Here is a 22,845-nt window from a genome sequence, read left to right as displayed (position 1 = left end):
TCTAAATTTGAAATTTATAATTGTACATTAACATGGGACACGTCGTTAACATTATTGTATCACGCAACTCTTCATCCTAAATTAAATAGAAAAAAGTCCTGCAATCAGTTGTTAATTAGCCAATTCTTTCCAACTATGGAATTATATTTTAATAATTGTTTATAACTATTAACTTATTAATTATCTTAACAACCCTTACCTAAAATTCAACCAATCCCCTTTTGGTACACTGAATAACGGAAAAGAAGGAGAAACATCACCAGTTGTCAACAAAACATACTGTATATTTTTTTGTGCAATGTGCTCTACTCTCTTCTACACTGTTTTAACTCGAACTTTTAACTTTAACCGAAATGTCACTCCCAAGGCTCTACCAACTCTATCGTCGTACCTTGTATTTCTATTAACCTTGAAGAGGTCTTCCTACCAAGGGTTGTCTCAGCCCTTATTTATTCAGTCTGGTATAGTCATAGGACTGGTCCCATCAGTCTTCTCCAGCGGTCCTTATGACTGTCACTCCCTCGGACTGTCAGTACTTGTAATAAAAAAAGAAATATAGTTGAGTGACGTCATTAAGGATCAAACTTTATAAGTTTTAGGACTCACATGCAGTACTGAAGTGAAATGGACGGGACTGCAGTTTTCAGTCCTAAATTAGGACTCACACAACACTATTCCTGGTCGTACTGATTAGTGATGTGCGAGTCCTTTCAGGCAGAGAGTAATAAAGAGGGTTTGAATGGGAGTTATAAGTCCTGGGGCTCGGAGTAGAATTGAAGATGGAAATCAGAGTAATTCCTGATTGTGTTGTTGATTTCGATCTGATTTATTCGGTCCAGTTCGGTCCAGTCTTAGGAGTGGGTACTTAAGACCCCCGGTCCTTCGGACTACCAGTTCTAGAACTGATTAAAAAAGAATAAATAAGGTTGAGTGACGTCATTAAAGACACACTTTATAAGTTTTAGGACTGATATGTAGGACTGAACTGGACAAGGCCAAGACAGACATGGAAGGGACTTATTTAGGACTAAAACGCTTCAGTCACAAGACTATCTATCAGTACTGGAACTGATTAAACAATCAAGAAATAAAGTTGAGTTACGTCATCAATGACCTAACTTTATAAGTTTTAGGACTAAACTGGACCGGAATGAGACTGAACTCGACGTGACACGAGTTTTTCGTTCTAAATAAGGATCAACACAGCCCCAGTGTTGTACCCCTTACTTATCACCATATTCTAAATTATTGTCCTTAGCGATTGTAAAGTTTTAAATATGTCATCAGATCTAGTTGTACGTATATAGGTCTGGTTATGATACTGCTGTACGCCATGAGCTCATGGCACAATGGTACATTCGGACAATAGCCAGATATGCTCCAAAAAAAATGTTACATATTAAAAAACTCCAAAAATTGAGCTCTATAGTGGCCTCAAATTGGTGTGAAAAAATATTTTGATAAGTTTATGAATACTCCTTTGAGGGTTTATACCCCTTAAAATCATCCTACAATGTTGTTTATACCCTCATAAACACACATTGTTGGAAGGGAGAAAGGATGGTAATGCGCATTTTTGAAATACTTTTTTAAAATATATTTTGCCGAAAAAGTTTTTCTTATTTTAATTAGTCATACTGCGTTGACATTCGATATAATATTTATTTTAAATTAGTTTCTTCTATAATTAATTATGAAGAGGATTTTATGGCCGGGTGGTATTATATTCTGCCGGTCTATATTTCCAACCCTATTGTAAAAAATCAAATAACAAAAAAAAAAATGAAAGTTAATATGTTTATTTATATCAAAATGAAGAATGTTAAATTGTTTAGGAGTAAAAAACCGCCATAGAATTGTTGGTATAAATGGATTAATACGTCCTGGGAGATACTTTTTATTATAAGAAACCCTGGTTGACCAATCGTCATCATTTGCACGGTCATGTCTTATTTTTACAACTTGTCCGAGTACATTTTTTTTCTATAAATTCATGAACTGTCCGGTTTCCTGGAGACAAAAAGTTGAAAAACAATTAAAAATAGAAGTATAATTAATCTATATTAATATAGTAAAGTTTGTCTGTCGGAATATCTGGTTATATGACAACAGGTCACCGGGTGTACCGTATATAGTACTCCATAATGTATATCATAAATATATTTTGATCTAAGAAATAACAATGTAGTGGTATTGATGAAATATTGCAGGCGTGTGGATATTGCATCGAACGTGAATACAGGGTGCTCCCTCATGTAAATCATATAAATATTTTTAATACAAAAAGTAATAATGTAGTCGTATTAATAAAATATGTTACGGGGGAGTGCAAGTATACAAAGAGCACTGTGTCTATTTGTTAATGCTCTAGGTTGTATATGATCATAATCAATTATATAAATCCGGTATATTTTTTAGCTGGCCCGTTAATTAGCCATTGGTAATATAAAGAAATAATTTTCTTTTCCTTAGCAGTTGTGATTATTTTTTAATTCCTGAGTAGTGAACATCCTTTCCCAAATAGATTCAATTATATTCAAAACCTGTTTGAACGTTCCTGTGTGCTCATAAAATACGGAGCGTAACCCTTGAGGATTTGTAGCAGAATTATAATTATCAGTCCTTGTTGAAACTCAGAGTAAAATTGGGCATCGAAACAGGAGTAATTCTACCCAATGTCCTTGTATATATCACTTTTTCCTTCCTCTATGTCATAGTTGATTGTAGCTGATCTAATGAAAAGGCATGAATATTATTCTTTCTCTCCTTCAAATTGTCCGGGTTGCCATTTTGATTTCCGGTTTTCTTTTTTTTAACACGCCCATTCTGAAAGTTCATCATAGATCATAACTAATATGTATTTTCAGTATATGTGAAGATTTGAATTAAATATAAACGCTGGTATGTTAAAATGAATTTTGTTTGGTTATATTAGTGAGCGCTCTAAAGACTAAATAGCTACTCATCAGTCAACCCAATATATATTTTTTTCTTTTTCAAACTCTTATTATTATTTCATTTTTGAGGATAGAACACGTCATATGAATTGAATTGGAGGATTTCTTGAGGAGTTATTCTCTATATTATTCAATAATAACTTGTCTTTTAGCCTAATTACGCCTAATTACTACGGGCAATGCCAGGCGTAATTAATTAATATGTTCTAATACTAATTACATTGGGTTATTCATTGTTTTATGTAATATTTTATGATATTTAAGTAATTGCCAATTAGCTCTTGAATTTTGATTGGTGCAATTTATGAAAATCAGTTAATGCCTTCAATTTCTTATATACATACAAAAAAAAAAAAAAAAGATTTTTCCAATACATTTTCATCATTTGTAATTTGTAAAATTCTTCAAACACCGATAATTCAACGGCTAATGATGCTCGAGAGCTAAAATTGACTATATCATAACCGTCGTCATGCAAGAACTCTAAGTTATGTGGTTAGTTCAAATCGCGTAATTGAAACCAATATTGATAGACTTTTGCGTAATTTACTAATCATTCATATCTATCAAATATGTTTGAACTTTTTGAAAAAAAAATCCAAAAATTGAATTTTTTTAGAAAAAAATTTGAAAAATTAAATATCCAATATTAATTTTTTGATAAAAATTAATAAATGTTGACAAAAAAATATTATTTGTGAAAAAAAATTCAAAATTCACAGCTGTTATCAAGCTTCCATAAAAAAAAAAAAAAATTGGAAAAAATTTGAAAAAAAAAATTAAATTTCTAATATAAAATTTGTGAAAAAAAAAACATAACGAAAAAAATTGGGAAAAATTAATTAAATTTTTATTGGAAAAATAAAAAAAAATATATATAGTTCTTTACAGAAAATTAAACTAAAAATAATTTACAGGAAAAAAAAATTTTTTTTTTTTTATTTAATTTATAAATTTGAATTTTTGAAATTTTTTTCTAACATTACATTTTCTTGTATATACAAAAATTCCTTATTTTGGAGGTAGCTATTTTTGTTTTTCATGACCTAAATAAGTAATAAATGGTTAAATACTACTAATATAATAAGGATCAAAATCGCAAATTATACATTATTTTCCGATTGTGATCCTGATCCCAATTCCAGAAAAAATATCCTATGTTCCAATTCATCGTCCCATACCTAATTTATATTATATTGATAAGTTATGTGGCATATCCTAAGCCCAAATATCATTATGAAATATGGAGACTGTAAATATTTATTTATGAAGTATAAAGGTTAATTTGTGTTTTTACACTTGTCTAGTATTGCCATTCTATTGACACCCGGATTAGCTGTCTATGTACCATTCTTCTAGGTGGGGGTTAATGATTAGTATTTGGTGGAGGGGAGATAATCTTTCTTTTGTACAAACAAAGGATTCGTCAAATATATCTACATAATGGGTTTGAATCTCAAGAGAGGAAATAATCCTTTGAATAATTTCAGTATTATTCCCCTTGGGTCAATTATGAGAGACTCTACAGAAAGTAGGGGATTAATCCATGTTGTTTGAACGCCAAGTTCATTCATTAATGGTGGACTCTGCCCACCCACACTCATTTAGATCCATTATTATTATGAACCCATAAAGGATCCTCACTTATTAATAGCTGAGTCACATCGAATTTTGACGTTTGAAAGGAAATGAAGGACAAACCCTTTGAAATAGTATTTTTCAATAGTCAACTACGTATCAGAATGGAATGACTCAAGATTATGGTTGTATACAGAGTAGAAACCCAAAACTTGGAGTTACACCAATAAACTATAAACAAAGAAAGAAGATTTTTATGGAATCAAGAAAAGGGAACTCAAAAACAGGTTGGAATGTTTTGAAATAGGTGCAAGGAAATGTCATTCCAAGTAAATTCATTCCTGATATTTTCATTGCTACCAATTTCATTCAAAGTAAATTTATTTTTTGTAAAATTCATCCTCGGACATTTTACTCCCACTTTAAATAGGGATATTTAGTGACATCATACGTTTTCAATTCAGAGCTTAACTGAAATCAGGGGAGAGTAAGTGATCCTGGAGATGATGAAATTGATGAGAAGGATTACGAGTAGTGATATACAGTAAAGAAGAGTAAGATTAATGACAGGATTTACTTCTACTTCCCAATGAATGAGCAAACTCATTGGATCGGGATACACGTCCAACTCACTATTACAGACTTTTGATGCTGTCGTTTCAAATCCATAAACACCATAAATGATTCACAAGCATATCCTATATATCACCGAATCCTCAGTCCCCACAATAAAACTACTAACTACATAGTTTTGACCGCATGTTTTGATGGCAATAACTAAACTAGTGAGAATGAAATGTCTGGCGATGAATTGACTGGGAATGAAAGAACTGCTCATGTTTGAAATACTATATTCAGCTATATTTTTTATTCAATATATCCTACTTCAAAAGGAATAACAGTCTCGATAATCGACAGATTGGTGGTTCTTGACGATGAAGGAAGTGCCCAATCCCTCGGTTACCAATTTTGGATGGGTGGGGGTGTACATTTTTCTCCAGGACAGCCTGAACTACAAAGTCCAAGGGGGTCAAGGTCAGCTTTGAAGGAGGGCTACTTGGAGGAATGTCAGAAGTCAGCCATATTGTTGTTGAAGAAGTTTTGCTTCTTCTTGGCTGTATGGAGCTGTAATGGGCTTCTTGATGTTGTAGGAAGTCTGGATAGAGATGCCAACATTCTCTGGGCCTCTTGGCACTGACACCGGTGCAAAGGAGATTGTGCATGTGTTGCCTTTTTGGTTGTTTCTCCGACATTTTTATACATAGAAATATGGGATTAATACAAAATGGTTTGTTTTTGTTTAAGCTGCCTGTTGGTTGCGTAAGGAAAATTCCTAATTAAAAATAGGGGAAAGAAAACGCAATTGCAAGTTTTGGGTACCCACTCTGTAGTGAATATACAATTTATCTATTAGTGCTAGGTGTCAGGCGGAAAATCCTAGACTGTGTGTGACCATTATGAGTTTTGGTGGACCTAACTAATTTGGTTCTTGAAATAAGTTTCTGTCTGGACCGGTTGTAAAGAAAAATTCGGTCTAGATCGATTGCACACGATTTGAAAAGGATTGCATGGTTGATATACGGTCTGAGATCGTAATCTGTACCGAAATATTGGCTCAAATCCATAGAAAAAGTTAACTTAAGTAGGAACCGATTTATATTTTGTTTCTGGACTGAGTCTCAACACTAATATCTACATAATGTATTTGCAAGTGTGAGAAGAGTACTCTTCTTCTTCAAGTACATAATAGCATATTTTTTCTTCTTAAGGAAGCTTTTTCTTGTACATAAATAATAATGAAAAAGAATAGTTTGCCGGAAAAGTTTTTAAATTATTACCTATATATTATTAATACCTACTATCACTGCAAGGAGGCGCTGTTTGATGTATGTATCGATAGCTTATACTAATAATATCTCAAATACCGTGTCATGAACCTGTCTCCTCATTATTTATAGAGTTATGGTTAATGATTGTCGTTCTGATACAAGGGATTACGTCAAAGGTAGCTAGTGACGTAAGGGAGTACCCTGTTAATGTGTCTCTAAATATCTTAGGTATCGAAGCGATGCCACCAGAGCTGGAGGGATCAATGGATCCTTTTTTTAGAAAAACAATTTCATTCATAAGTTGGGTTAATTACACATTGATGAATGTTAAATTTATGTGATCATAGGTGTAAAAATGAGACCTCAAGTCAGTTTTTAAGCTTTGAAATGAAGGAAATAACACATTTCTACTCCATATATAGCAAGGCCATAAAGGCTGAAATTACTCCAATGTCGATCCTCAATTCTACTCCTATTTCAATAAGGACATACACTTATAACTCGAGAGCAAATCCTCATTGTTATTTTCTGTCTTTCATGAGCACACACACACGTGCAGTAGTTTCTAACCTTTCAAATACAGGCATCCATTTTGGAGCTAGCATTAAAAAAACGATCCCAATTCTTAAAATATCTTATATAATATATACATTCATTTTTTGTACAAAAAACTGCCATATATTTACGAGTACGAACGAGTCTTATTACGGAATTGCTGATGCTTTTTAGTCAAGAATGGACTTTCCTTAAAACTCTTGTATTTCCGCCCGGCACCCTTGACCACCCTTGACATGGAATTCTTACTGTTTTTTCTCTCTTAAAAATCAAGTCTCTAAGTGGGAAAAAATTCTGCCAGATTTGGCTAAATCTGCTTGGAAATCGGATAATTTGCCAATACTGGTGGGAGGAGCAACGGGGGTGGTGCCTCCAAAAAAACAAACAGAAGCAAAACATGCTCACTAATAGCTCATACGTTGTATTATGTGACTTAGGAAACAGTTACTTTAAGTGTCATAGCATGAATTTATAGTCTTCATATATTTTTACAGTGTTTTACAAAATATTTAACTTTGTCTCAAAATTGTTTATAGGTCCCCTTGGCCTGGGGTTATCGACCCGGGGGATATTCGGAACCACTGCTGGGTCTCTAAATATCTTAGGTATCGAATCAATGACGTCGGAACTAGATTGATCAATGAATCCACCTTTTTTAAAGTAATATCATTGATAAGTTGTGAATTAATTAAAAGGTTACACTTTAAAAAAAATATATATATATAGGGAGCGGGGATCAAATTGTCGCCAAAATATTTTTCTACAAAAAACAACACAAAATATACATTTTTTAACTTTTTTATTGAAAATTAAAACTATGACGAGCATATAGGTATAGAGTAGCCATTCATTCGATATAATCACCGTTGGCATCAATAACGGCCTCTGAACCGGCCGGAGGCTCTTCTGACCACCTCATTGTCCATGTTGCCGAATACCTCCTTGATGGAGTCCATCAGGCTGGCCTTGGTGCTATGGGGATGTCTGTTGTTATGCCTCTCGACATAGCCCCAGACAAAATAGTCCAAAGGATTAAGGTCGGGAGAGTTAGGAGGCCACAAATCCTTGGTTACGACGTCATAACAGTTCTCGGTTAACCACTGCATGGAGATTTTGGACACATGGCAGGGTGCTGAGTCCTGTTGCCACACCCAGGGCCTGTCTCCGGCCTTCATGGACCTGGTAGGGTCATCCTCAACCATCTTCTTCACCTTGTCGACAAAATCGGTGTCCCTGACCTTCCTGTCGGCGCCCTCCTCCTTGGGTACCCTCTTTATGGTGGCATCATCATTCCAGGTGTCCTCTAGCTTCTTACAGATACGCTGAACAGTCTGTAAATTCACTCCTAAGGTTGAAACAATCGTTGAATTGGAGATTTCACCTCCATTATTAACCAATGCCATGACTACGGCGGACCTCGAAAGCTCCTCGTTCCACTTATAGCTCTTTATCTCCTCATATGATGACGGCATGATGCTAACTGAACTACGTATCGTCAGTTGACGAGAATAGCTTTCCTATTTGGTAACCGGTTTTCTATTTGATAATGTCGTCTTCAAGTTATCAAGGTTTAAAGTAGGCGACAATCTGATCCCCGCTCCCTGTACATACTGAATGACAACTCGAACCTCCATTTTGTCAATTTTCTTAAAAACACTCAGAGTAACACTCTCAAACGATTGTTACATAATGGCTCAAACTTTGGTGAGTTACTGTCAACAGATGTAAGATGGATGTGACTAGCTTTGATTAACGAGTGCTGTCATCTTAGCGCCTTCATACCCCCTCGTATATCCTGGGTTCATATGGAGTGGGATTGCTGTTAATTTCTTTCATCTCACGTCTGCTTGCAGCTCATTTAATGAAACGTCATGACAGCTAATCTCTCTCCTCTCAAATATTTTTTAAATTGCCAGAATGACTACGTACACTTTCCGTCTCTTTTTTTCAACATTTGAATGGATACGTATATTACTGATTACGGGAATACAAGGGACGTGATACTATAACATTAAGAACGACCTATAAATGTTTGTAGAAGGTGGTGATTCATGAAAATTAAAGGTGAACTAGAGAGTAGTAAAATGACGTCTCCTCCCATGAAAAAACGTGAACGGTAAAGCACATTAATAATAATTAATTCATCCTGGAAGATAAAATAATTTGTAATGTTAAATGTAATTACCCCCACTGATAATTAAAACTGACTTCGACGCGCTGCACGTAGCTTGGTGATGGACAGCAAGGTCGAATTCTAGCATGTGAGTAAATAATAAAAATGGTTACGTATAAATAATATGTTTGAAAGTGTAGCTTTAAATTAATGTTAGTAATTAATGACATGCTTTGTTGATACTCTAAAAAATCAAAGCTTCATAACTCAGTAACCAATAAACAAGGGTGGTTTAAAATAATTGAAGCCACAAATTAAGATGACTAATTTTAAATGAAGGTTTTAAAGTGCTTGACATGAAGATAAGTCAAGGACGTCTGCAGAGAGTGGGCCGTAGCCCCTCACCAAATTAAGGAATGTTTGATTAATACTAGAATTTTTTTGGCCAGGATGAAAAAAATTTACGTGAATATACGGCATTCTTTTTTAAAAAGATTTCTATAAAAAAAAAAAAGAATCATTCAGGCAAATTCAGCAGCAGGGCAAAAAATTAAATTTTTGAATTTTTTTTTGTGAATATTTGTGGATTTTTAAAACTTTTTCAAAAAAATTAAATATTTGAAATTTTTTTGGGAAAAAAAATTAATTTGCTATGAATATTTATGGACTTTTGAAATTTTTTTCCCAAAATATTTAATATTTGAAATTTAATTTTTGAAATTTTTTTCCAAAAATTTAATTTTTGAAATTTTTTGTGAATAACTATGAAGTTTTGAAATTTTTTGTGAATAACTATGAAGTTTTGAAATTTTTTGGACATATATAATCCTGCGGACACCCCTGCAATGCAACAATGGAATATTCCAAGGATGATTGATATATTAATGGCGTAATATCCCAAGAACCGATGGACGGGTTCTAAGACTAGACTGAACTGAATAAATAAGGACCAATACAGCACTAACTCCAAATATTTTTTGGAAGTTATTTTCTATAGTATTAAAGCAAAATTTGTATGTTCGTCTACGCCTAATAACTCCAAACAATGTCATGTACTATCGCGTGTTATTAATCAGTGAGAGAGAACACTTTTATAAAATGACGTCACATAATAATAACACTCAAATCAAACAACTTTTCATTGTTATCGTTTTTCAAAAAGTATATACGCTTAGATACGAGTTCCAGATGTTTAGTCACGCCTTTAAAGGCAGTGCTGTCCTAACAATTTTCAAATGGAGTAGGACATTGGTCAGTATGTCCCTTCATCTCTTGAGGATGAGAATCGTTAAATTATAATCCTACAACGTACTTCCCTCCAATCATAAATCAAACGGGATTTAATCCATGGTTAATACCTCTTAAGTCTGCAAATTCAAACCTTAATTCAATGTATGACTGCTTAATAACAGAGAGAGATATATAAGGCATATTTTATTTTCATACACACATAGGTAAGTCTATTTCCCATAAATCATTCCAATATTAATGTTATTACATTATGTATTATGTAATTTCGAATTTCCACCTATGAGCGGTAACAATATAATGATGGAGAGAATAAATCCTTCGAACTAGGGGTTATACCTTGGCCCTAATGCCCTTTGGAATTGCTTGATTATAAGTACACACACCTCCTTTAGTAAGGACATCTAGAGAGAAGGACTGGAGACATAATTGAGACGTTTGCTCAGAGCAGTTTTCATTCATTGATATGTTTGTTATTATTTCAAATCTATAACGTCACAAAATAATAATGAGTAATGAAGTTAAAGGACTACAGTCAACAGTTGACTTAATTATGTATCCAGTACCTCTCTTTTTAGTCCTTGCCTTTATATACTAGCACAATAAATCGTCTACAATAGGTTATCTAATTTCCCGAAAAATTGTCTGAGGAATCCTGGGAAATATTTTATTAAACAAAAGGATCCGTGTAAATATGAGGATACCGTTACTATAGGAGATCATCTTCAATCAGCTGTGACAAAGGATGAGGAGAAAAAGGGGCTATAAACACGGGCGTTTACTAGAGTTAATCCGTTGTCGATTCCCAATTCTACTCTGAGTCCAAATAGGAGTTACAATTATAACTCCGCAACAAACCCTCAGGGTTACTCTTCATCTTTTATGAGCACACATAAATTTTCAAAAAGGATTTGAATATAATTGAATTAGGAGTTAAATAATAATGACAACTGCTAAGGCAAAGAAAATTCATTCTTCAGATTACCAAATCCAAAAAAACGGGCCAGCTAAAAAATTAACCCTATTGTCATCACTATTAATTTTTTTTAAACACATTATTGTTAGGGATAGGATATCTCATGACGTCATTGAGGGTGTGTTTCCTTTTTTATTATTGTCATAATATGTCCTAAAACTGGTTGTATAATAGAATAAAAGATATAACTAAGTAAAGATAAAAAAAAATTAAAACCCCAATAAAAAAAAAAAAAAATTATGACGTCAAAAAAACAAAAACATTTTTGACCCCCTCCCCTATTCCCTTTTCTGTGTTTGTACCCCCCATGATACCCACACTGAACCCAACCCCATTAAACGTTCTATGTTTTTAGCTTCATATCGAAATTGTTGATCAGTTAAATACTGATCAGTTCTCAATGTAGTGGACTCTAAAGTTTAATATTAGGCATAATAAATCATAGACATTTTAAGGAAAATATCCAAGGACCAACAGTTAATGACCGTTCCTACAACTGGACTGGACCGAATAAATAAGAAACTACACAATACTAATTCCAAATGCAAAAAATATCTTAGTCGTCCAATGTCATATTTTTCACAAGTATATATATATATATAGAATGATGAAAATCCAGTGGGCATTTTTAAAATAAACATAGTAATCCTCAGAAGTTGATGAATGTTTTTGAGGAGAGAAATAATAGTGTTCATGACGTTTCATTAAATAAGCTTCAATCAGCTGTGACAAGAGAGGAAGGAGAAAAGGAAATAAACAAGGACATTTAATAGAATTACACTGATGTCGATCCCCAATTCTACTCTGAGTCCAACAAGGACTTACAATTATAACTCAACAACAAATCCTCAAGGTTCCTCTCCGTCTTTTATGTGCAAACACGAATGTTCAATTAGGGTTTGAATATAATTGAATCTATTTTGAAAGGAAGTCACTACTCATGAATAAAATAATAATAATTTTGAGAAGAAAAAGTGGGAAAAAAAAAACAACTGTTTGGGAATAATTTTGGAAAAAAGGATTTAATATCATTTATTGGTATTTTAAAGAGGAACACAAGCCTACGAAAATTTTTTTCGTACTTGCAAAATCTAAAAAGTTATGGAGAAAAATATCTTTGAGAAAACAATTATTGATAACTGGTTTATTTTTGCAAATTTTGCTAAAATTATGTTATAAAATGTTACAGAAATTGAAATACTACAGTTTTATGTTACGGTTTGGTATATTATGTCCAGAATACATCGTCTTGTGGCATTTCCTCTTAAAAATTGAAAATTGACGTTTGATAAAAAAAAATTGAAAAGTTATTCGGAAAATAACAGATATTTCAATTAAAAATCAATTTGTATGAGTCAAATTTATATGCAAACGAATCTCCAGACAAATTTCTATAATCTATACTTTATCTACGAATACAATATTCCATTGAAAATCCATTTTTTTCCACCTGAAATTAAACAAAAAAAAAACAAAAGTGAAATTTTCACCCATTTCTTTTTTTGCCCATAACTTTTGATTTTGAAAAATTTAGAAAACGTCGTTATTCATATACTTTGTTGTTTTTTGAAACGACAGTCATTTTTGGATTTGAAACTCAACCCCCTATCTAGTCTCCTTAAGCTCAAAACACATTTTTTTGTGTTTTAAGTATAGAAAAATAGGTCTTAGGCCAACCAGTTTGTTCCAAAGAGGCACCCATGCCTCCTAGGCATAACCGTGCGGAAACCCATAAAAAAACACATATAAACTTTAATATATACATTTATTAGAGGGTTTTTTCTTCCAAAACGAATATTGAGACAGCAAATGTTTAACCACCACAAAAGTAGACTTTGACAGTAGAAATGAACGTATTTCAGGTGGACCCCCTCCCCTCAGACCCTACACCTATTTTGTATCAAAAGTTTTCGTACGAAGTAAAACTTTTTGTTATGCCTCATAAATAAAAATAATGTAATTAAAAAATATGTGAATAATTATATAGTAAATATCTTATTTTATTAAAAAAAATGTCAAGGAATTTTGCAAGGGTGCAAAGGGCAAAATACATGCTTGTGTGCGCACCATTTGATAAGGAAAGTAGGATTTCTTTAATTTGATAGTAAAAGGAAGAAGAAAAATAAAAACAAAACACTTTCTCCACCCAAATAATGTAATGTTTTTTATTGTTCTGTTACAGTGTCTCTCTCTACATCTAGGGATTAATCTCTGTTTGATCTATATAAAATAGACAAAACGTTAGTGCGTCATTTTACATAAAATGTTTGTGTGTTAGTTTATTAGTTAAACAATTTTACTTTATGGGGTAATGAGGCATAGTCTTCTTTGCCCGTTGCTCCGGCAAAAATCGACCTATAGTCTGTAAAAAAAAAGTACAAAAACTGGATGAAAATGTCGATGGACTGTCTAAAAGTGGACTTTTCCTCTTTGAATCATTGGAAAATCCTTGACAAATTCATCATATGATAATAGACACATTTTTTTATATGACGCATAAAATAAAGACTTACTAAATACGGAAACCTTTGAACGCAAAATCTATTTCTCTGCGTTCATTTCTATTGTCAAGACGCACCTTTTGCAACGGATGGTTAAACTATTGCTATCTCAATTTTCGTTTTGTACGATAAACTCTAATATATAAAGGGAGCGGGGATCAAATTGTCGCCCAAATATTTTTCTACAAAAAACAACACAAAATATACATTTTTTAACATTTTTATTGAAAATTAAAACTATGACGAGCATATAGGTATAAAGTAGCCATTCATTTGATATAATCACCGTTGGCATCAATAACGGTCTCTGAACCGGCCGCAGGCTCTTCTGACCATCTCATTGTCCATGTTGCCGAATACCTCCTTGATGGAGTCCATCAGGCTGGCCTTGGTGCTATGGGGATGTCTGTTGTTATGCCTCTCGACATAGCCCCAGACAAAATAGTCCAAAGGATTAAGGTCGGGAGAGTTAGGAGGCCACAAATCCTTGGTTACGACGTCATAACAGTTCTCGGTTAACCACTGCATGGAGATTTTGGACACATGGCAGGGTGCTGAGTCCTGTTGCCACACCCAGGGCCTGTCATGGCAGCCCAAATCCATCAGCATGGCCTTTATGGACCTGGTAGGGTCATCCTCAACCATCTTCTTCACCTTGTCGACAAAGTCGGTGTCCCTGACCTTCATGTCGGCACCCTCCTCCTTGAGTGCCCTCTTTATGGTGGCATCAACATCCCAGGTGTCCTCTAGCTTCTTACAGATACGCTGAACAGTCCGTAAATTCACTCCTAAGGTTGAAGCAATCGTTGAATTGGAGATTTCACCTCCATTATTAACCAATGGCATGACTACGGCGGACCTCGAAAGCTCCTCGTTCCACTTATAGCTCTTTATCTCCTCATATGATGACGGCATGATGCTAACTGAACTACGTATCGTCAGCTGACGATAATAGCTTTCCTATTTGGTAACCGGTTTTTTATTTGATAATGTCGTCTTCAAGTTATCAAGGTTTAAAGTAGGTGGCAATTTGATCCCCGCTCCCTGTATATACAGATTAAATGGGGAATTTACATTGAATTCCCTGTGGGTGAAAATCACAGAGAAATTCCGGGAAAATGTCCGGAAGAGAAGCCTTAGTCTACCCACAGTGTAAAACTATTATTTGTTTAGAGTCCAACTCACTTTGGATTTATAATGAGAATGATTCTTATATCCTGGAGTTTCCCGTAATCTTAAAATCAATAATAAAACTCCAGCTGGGACGCTATAAAAATTAAAGAAAGAAAACAGATTAATATAATTATATTGCTCCTCTGCGAATTCCAACACATAATCAATAATATTTATCATACTCTTTGTAGTCGTTTTCATCCTTATAGAAGGATCCTTTACTCCAAGAAAACTGACAAGTTCTTGAAATACTTTGTAAATATATACAGGGCTGTGCAAAAGTATCTGAACATATTTCTAATTGGTTATTCTTCAAATCTTGTGCATTTTTCTAAGCTCTAACTACACATAAAATTACTGGACATACATATCCAACAACTTTTTGTTTTCACCATAAAAAAGAAGGAGGACAATCATAAAGCCATTGCAGACTTGTTTGAGAACCGCAACGATGCTAAGGCCATCATAAAAGCCACAAACTATGCCTGGAGCACTATCTATGATGCTTGCAAGCTACTAAAGGCGGGTAAGGGATTTCTCATTCCTCATGTAGTGTACACAATGCTAAAAAGTGGACTGACAACTTCCTGTCTGGGCTCAAGATGTCCATCAAAGCAAATCCTGACATCTCAATTACTGGTCATGCTCTGAGGAGGTACATCAGTCTGAGGAACATAGCTAGGGCCATCAAGAACGACATTGGCTTGAAGTCCTACATCAGGGGAAGACGTCACCTTCTTACTACGAAGAGGAATATCATCCGGTTGCAAGAAGCAAGCCACTCTGCCAAATTTTAAAATCAAATCCAGGGATAAGAAATCTATTCAGTGATGAGTCAAAATTCACCTTGGACGCTACATACGACTCAAAGAATGATCGCTGACTAGCAGAGGACGGAAATAATGGTGCTCGTGTGATGAAGACCGAGTTCACGTCCAAGAAATTGATGTTTGGCTCGATCACTAGTGATGGGATTGTCATGCGTGTTCACATTTTTGACAACGGTCACAATTTGATCTCCTAGGTGTACTATAACTTTCTTAAGAATGTTATGATGCCATGGCTGGAAGCAACACACCCTACAGATACAATGCTCATGTAGGAATGCATTAGTGAGAATGTGAGAGTCTAAAAAATTCAGGGGTGTCAAGGACTTTAAGAAGTGTTCATAGAAAAACATTTTATTTCAATTAAACACAATTACGACAATGGGTACCCAAGACTGTCAGTAGTATGCCTTAAATACGAAAAAATTTCTTATGTAATCAAGAAGAAAGATAACTCAAAAGCAATTTGAGATATTTTAAAAGCTGTTTGGCAGGTCTTTACGATGAAGGTCGAGTCAACGGCTTACCACACTGCCGTTGATGGCAGCTCAAAAAGCTAAATTTGAATGTTATGTGCGGCAGATATTCTTCTCCAAAACGCCCATCAAAGTACAGGTGGTTGAGGTCAGGGGGACAGGAGGGCAACATGGAGGCAGGCCAGAAGTATATGTAGTATGATATTGTAGACAGTCTGGATGGAGATACCTTGGGGCTTTCAGGGGCGTCTGCAATGGGGTGGGCTGGAGCCCTTATCAAATTTAGGATTTTTTACTAGAAAATTTAATATTTGATTTTTTTTTTTTTTTCAAAAAAGTAATATTCGAAATTTATTTTATTTTTTCCAATTTTTTTCAAAAAAATTTATAATATCTTTGAATAGCAATGGATTTTTGAAACTTTTCACGAAAAAATATAATGTGAATTTTTTTTTAATAAAAAATTTAATATTTGAAACATATTTTTTGTAAACAGCTGTCGTTTTTGTTGCACAAGGAACACTCATAATTAAACGTAAGGGGGGTAAAGTCGTGACTAAATACTACTGCAAGTTTTGAGTCCCCACTCAGCATATAAATTGTTAATTTGTTAATGAGGGAATCAAACAATTTTATTCAATACTATTCATAGCTACAATTACAAAGCGTTTCAATCGATACATATATATTTATTTGATGTTTAATCGTGTGTAAAGCATTTCACATATTATTTGTTAAAGTAGCATTGAAACATCTCATGGATGAATAATTGTATGGATGTATTTAATTAGTAATTCCTTATTATAAAAATGTATGTATGTATGTATGTAATTTTGGGATTTAGAGGAGATTATCCCAAGGGATAACTTTGTATTTGTAAGTGACTGCTACACATTGTTACATTATAGATTATAGTCCCTGGTACTTATTACAACAACAATGTACTATTCATAAACTTCTTTCGGAGAAGTAAATCAATTGTTCCTCTAATTGTAACACGCACCACATATAATAATGTATTGACTATTGTGTTTTAGTGTTTAATTCCTCCCTTGAGAGTAGATTGTTACCAGTTATGTATAAAAGATATCTCACCGGTTTGATTGGTCATTGACGCAGGAACCATAGGGGCCAAGGGGACATTGACCAAACTTACCAGTTGGTTAATTAATATATGAACACTTTGAATTTTAAACTTTAACAAGATATAATTGATTAATGAACAATATAATTTCAACAAAATTAATACTATAAATCGATGGCACCCGCTGCAGATGTAGTCCTATGTCATGGCGTTCTAGTGCTGACTGACAGTGGATTTGAGGGCATCGGTATTTGGATGACAAACACTGCAGTCCTTCCCCTCGACATGCAATCAAAGGTGTAGTCGAGGGGATTGTCATCAGGGCTGTAGAGGGCAAAAAGTGTCAAAAAGAGATCAAAAGAACTCAAAAGACTAATTCAAAAGAGTCTTGTAACGTAGGAGATGGAGTTCTTTGATTGCTCGTGTCATAAGGGGCCTCTCCCCCCTCACAACGTTCTTTCCACCAACGTTTTTGATTGCTTTCTGTACAGTCTGGTGTGAGATTCAGAAATCTTTTGCATGGGCCCTCATGGACTTAACGGGATTACCCCGGGCTGTTTTCTTTATCACCTCCAGGTCTAGTTTGGCCTTTCGATAGAGCCCTTCTCCCTCTACAATGTTTTGGACTCTCTGATGTCGTGAGCGAATGGAAAATACTTGGTCACGTTCCAGTGTCATTTTCGTGACTTGTACGTAAGTTAGAGAGCTCAGATTTGCTTTGTAACTAATTGTTTATACTTTAATATATCGAAATATGAATTACTTTCAATCTCTCAATCGTAATTAATTATTGAATTAGTCAGTGTTCAGATTTCCATGGACCATCCAAAACATAGTCAAATACTAAGGTTGCGTTACTATGATGTCAGCATTATATAGTATTTAAATGTTCCCTTCTTAGTAATTATAACATCTTTAAAATATGAATAAAATCTTGTTTTTATTGCAACTACAACCATCTTATAGGACATGTTTTATACACCTCTACTTATTACTGATGAACTATATTTTACAACCTTTTCGAATCACAACAGAAATTTAAATATAGCTAAATGTTAGGGCTATATTCAGCTACCGAAACGTATTTGCTAGTGGGGCACCATACTATATAATAGTGATGTCATATTAGTATTACACTGAGTCCCAATAAATGGCTCTTTGGCCCCTATGGTTCTGGTACAAATGATTATATTGGTTCTTAATATGAGACTTAGATTGGTATCGCCTCTGTTATCCGGGCATTACATCCCTAGCACAAAAATACTTTGTGTTGTATTGTCAACTGTCGATTCTTCTGCCTCTTTTCTATTAGGTGTTCGAACTTTGAGTGATTTAATTTGAATTCACTCTTGTTAAGCTGTGCGCAATTATTCACAATATTTATTAAATGAAAAAGATATATAGGGACTGTTACACGTGTGGCACGTCTTTTTAGCTGATTTGAGGGCTAGTATCGCGCCAAAACCTCATAGGATTTTAAACCATAAGTATGGGTGGAAACTTTATGAAATGCAAAAAATCCAATCACAAAAAATGTATGCCTAAGACTAATTTGAATTTTTAAGTAGAAATTTATAGCTCCTCTTAGGTTTTATAATTTGAGATGATGTGGGGTTTCTGATTAAATAAAGAGCGCCCTAGTACACATTCTTGTGTGCCAAATAGTTCCTATAGTAGGGAAGATGTGGCTAACTACCAACTAATTTTGAAGTTTTTCTGTTTCTTTTCCGATGATATGTTATGAGATCCTTGAAAAAATCTCCCAATTGTTAGAATCCCAGCAAGAATGCATAATGTCCACTAATATTCTTATAAAGTATCTCATTTTACCAATTGAATTAACTTGATACAATTGAAGTATCTTTCATTGTATAAGGAGTTGTATATGATTTATTTTAATTAAGGCATAATTAAAGTATGTGCCATATATTCCAAACATTTACTCCAAAAAGAAATAGAAGAAGGTCACAAAATCAGTTGGTAGCAAGCCAATTCTTTTAACTTTGTTTATATTATTCAATAATTGTTGAAAATCGTTCACAGCTTAATAAGAGGTCATTTTAATTCAACCAATCAGCGCTCAGAACACTAATAGGATAAGAGGGAAGTAGAAACATCGACAGCTGACAATCAAATGCACTGTAAATTGTATGCTAGTAAAGTAACACCATCACATATATAAACTATTTAAGACTGACAGATAATGGCATTACTGGTAATATCTACTAGGTGATTCATTAAAATCAGAACACTTTGAATTTTAAATTTCACTATGGGCCTTCTCCTGGACATGTAGGCAAAAGGTGTAGTGGAGGGAGTTGGCGTCAGGGGTCGTGGTGGGCAAGAAAGAGTCAGAAAGTGTATTGCAACTTTGGGTTTTCATTGCTTGTGTCAAAAGTGGCCTCTCCAGCCTCACAAGGCCCTTTCTGTCCACTTTTTGATAGAATTGTCATGCAATTGAGGGGATTGGCCTAGGCTGTTTTTTATAACGCCTTCAGCTCCAGTTTGGCCTATTTAAGAGACCCCTTCTTCCTCTCTAACATTTTGGACTTGCTGACGGTGTAGACGGTGATCCTAGAGCTGCCCAATAGCTTAGAGTGCTCGAATAGAAATCTGTTGATCACATTCACATGTCATTTTCTCCACTTGTATGTAAGCTAGAGAGCTCAGGTTTGTTTTGAAATATATTGTTTAAGCTTTCATATATCGGAATGCAAATTAATTTCAAGCTCTCAAATTTCATTAATTATTAACTGTGTATGTGTTCTGATTTCAATGGACAATCCGGTAAGAGGACTATTGTTGTGTAGGTCCTTATTGTCGGTTAAGTCAGTCTAGTGTTAGAACGTGTTATATCGGTCCTTGGGACCGATTTTTAGTGCTAACAGTACTTAAACATTAATAAAGTTAAATGACATAATCAAGGACCGAAGTTTTTAGGACTGAACTGAACTGGACCGAGACTGAAAACTCCTACTACAATCTTGAGTCCAAAATAAGGCTTATCTCAACATTAATGATAACGTCATACAGCTAGAACTGTTCTATCTATGTACTCACCCTTAAAAGTTTAAGACCGGACGTCCAATTTTGGGCTCACTTCATCCCTAGTACATACCCATAGAGTCAGTTGCATCAGTCCCCCAATTGAAAATACATTAATCTATTTACATAATATAGGTATATACTACTTGTGTACATTGAAAACAAGTTTAATGAGTGTTCTCCATACGGAAACGATCAAAAGCACTTTAAGAGTTGAAGGGAGGTAAGTTATATACATATTGTATACAATATCTACTTAAAAAGTTATGACACATCTCGACTATAATTTAACATTTATTTTATTTTCAACGACTGACTTAACATACATTCATAACATAATATTGGAATATGTACCTTCGAATGTCAGTATATGTTCACTTGAAGAAGGAGTTCTCAACCTTTTGCAAATAAAGGCTCACTCCTAATTGTTAAAACATTTGTGGCCACATCTTCCTCAAATAATGAGTAAAAGTCTCATAATGTAAAGACAACAAACAATAAATTAGGCCATAATTTTTGTTGTGCCACAGTCAGCTGCCAAGATACAAATTCCACTTACTCTCAGTGAGACACTTGGACTTGTCTCTTGCAACTGAAATCCCCTTTGTAATTGTCAAAACATTTCTGAGGCACATCTTCCAAAAAAAATGAGTAAAAACCCTAATATTTTATTCGACAAACAATAAACTGTTTTCTAAATGTTTGTTCTGCCACTGTCAGCTGTTAAAATACATATTCTGATAACCCTGAGGGAGACCCATAGGCTTGCTTCTGGGGAAAATTTGTGATGAAGAGTTGGTAGAATGGATAAGAGGCTGACACGCAGAGTAGGACTGAAAGTTGCAAATAGTTTTTTTTTTTTTTGCCTTGGATGTGTCTGCCAACCAAAATGGAAAATTCTGAAATAGGTGGGCATGGAAGGCCACATAACTTTGATCGCCCATTTTGACAGAGAGGAATACTGACTGGTATCCAGTATCCAGAATGGAGCAAGATCTACTTGTATGAGCTGAAGCTTCAGACTGTTGCATCAACAGTGAAATTAATCGGTAACATTTTTTTTTAGCTTGTTTTTTTTTGGAGTTGGCAACCTGAAAAATGATTTTTCTTTTCCTAAAACTGTTGCCATTAATATTCAATTCCTGAGGAGACGGCTCCCTTTTCTAGTACAGAAAAGTTATCACTGATATATACAAACATAATTAAACATTTGCATGTGATCAATAAAGACGGAGAGTAACCCTGGGGATTTGTTATGGAATTATAATTATAGTCCTCGTTGAACTCTGAGTAAAATTCAGAAGTGCATCAGAGTAATTATGGTCTAGGGCCTTGCTTGTTTCCGACTCCCCCTTCTTCCTCATGATGCAACTACTTGAAGCTGATCTAATGAACGTAATGATATTTAAACTTCTCTTTTTCAAAACATTTTTCAAGTTGTCAGAGTCACCACGTTCATTTTTAGTTTTCTTTCTTTCGACAGTGGCAGAACATTTTATTTTTAACTATGCTGATAGTTTCATCAGCTTTGGTTTGACCTGTTTACTCTACTAAATAATATAATACCACTTCCGACGTGGCATACTAGATTATACTCTTGTATACATTGGTTTGAGAGCCCCTGATTTAAAAGATTATGTAATATATATCAAAACGGTAACAAAAAGGATGGGCCTACAGGTACCTATGATAAGAGGGAGGGATAATATATGGCTATGTATATTACAGTCCTCACATGTTCCCGCTTCCCAGAAAGGACATGAGGTGTAATGTTTAAAATTAATTTTATTTTCTTCTGAGTCATGATGAAACTTTTTCCAATTTTAGATCATTCTTTTTTATTCATCATTTTACATAATTATAATGATCGTAAGTTAGATAGTCCATCCTATTTCTTCAGGCATAAAGTATTTAATTGAGTCATGCACTCTGAGATACTAAGGATGTATAATTGTATATCGTATTTCACGTGACGTCAGCATTGTCGGCCATTTTAGGAGAGGTATAAACAACCATGCTTAAAAAGAATAAAAAACCTTTTTTCATTAATATTAAGGAAAATATTGAACTATTGGATGTTAAAATGAGACCATCAAATAAAATGACTTAAACCTTAGGTCTATTACACATATATCCCTCTAATGTCTAGTTTTTATATATCTGACCCTCAAAGGAATTAAAAATGTGCTATTGCATCGTTATATAATTTATTTTCATATTGTACATAAAAATTAACAATTACCATTTAAAAGAATATGGTATTTTTATCTAATTATCCTATTTTTTTCCGTGCCTAATCGATATAAAAGGAAGTAGATAGTACTTTGATTATCCTGAAATATCATTGTTATTACTGTTTTTTTAATTAATTAATATTGTATAGAACGTATATTTTTTATATTGAATAAATATCATTGAACTTGAATAAGTCATTTCTAATTGTATGTGTAGAGATAAAATTCATTGAATGCAAGTGTTAACCA

This window comes from Lepeophtheirus salmonis, chromosome 11 (genome assembly GCF_016086655.4).
Source record: "Lepeophtheirus salmonis chromosome 11, UVic_Lsal_1.4, whole genome shotgun sequence".
NCBI classification, from domain to species: Eukaryota; Metazoa; Arthropoda; class Copepoda; order Siphonostomatoida; family Caligidae; genus Lepeophtheirus; species Lepeophtheirus salmonis.
This window is presented reverse-complemented; position numbering follows the sequence as displayed.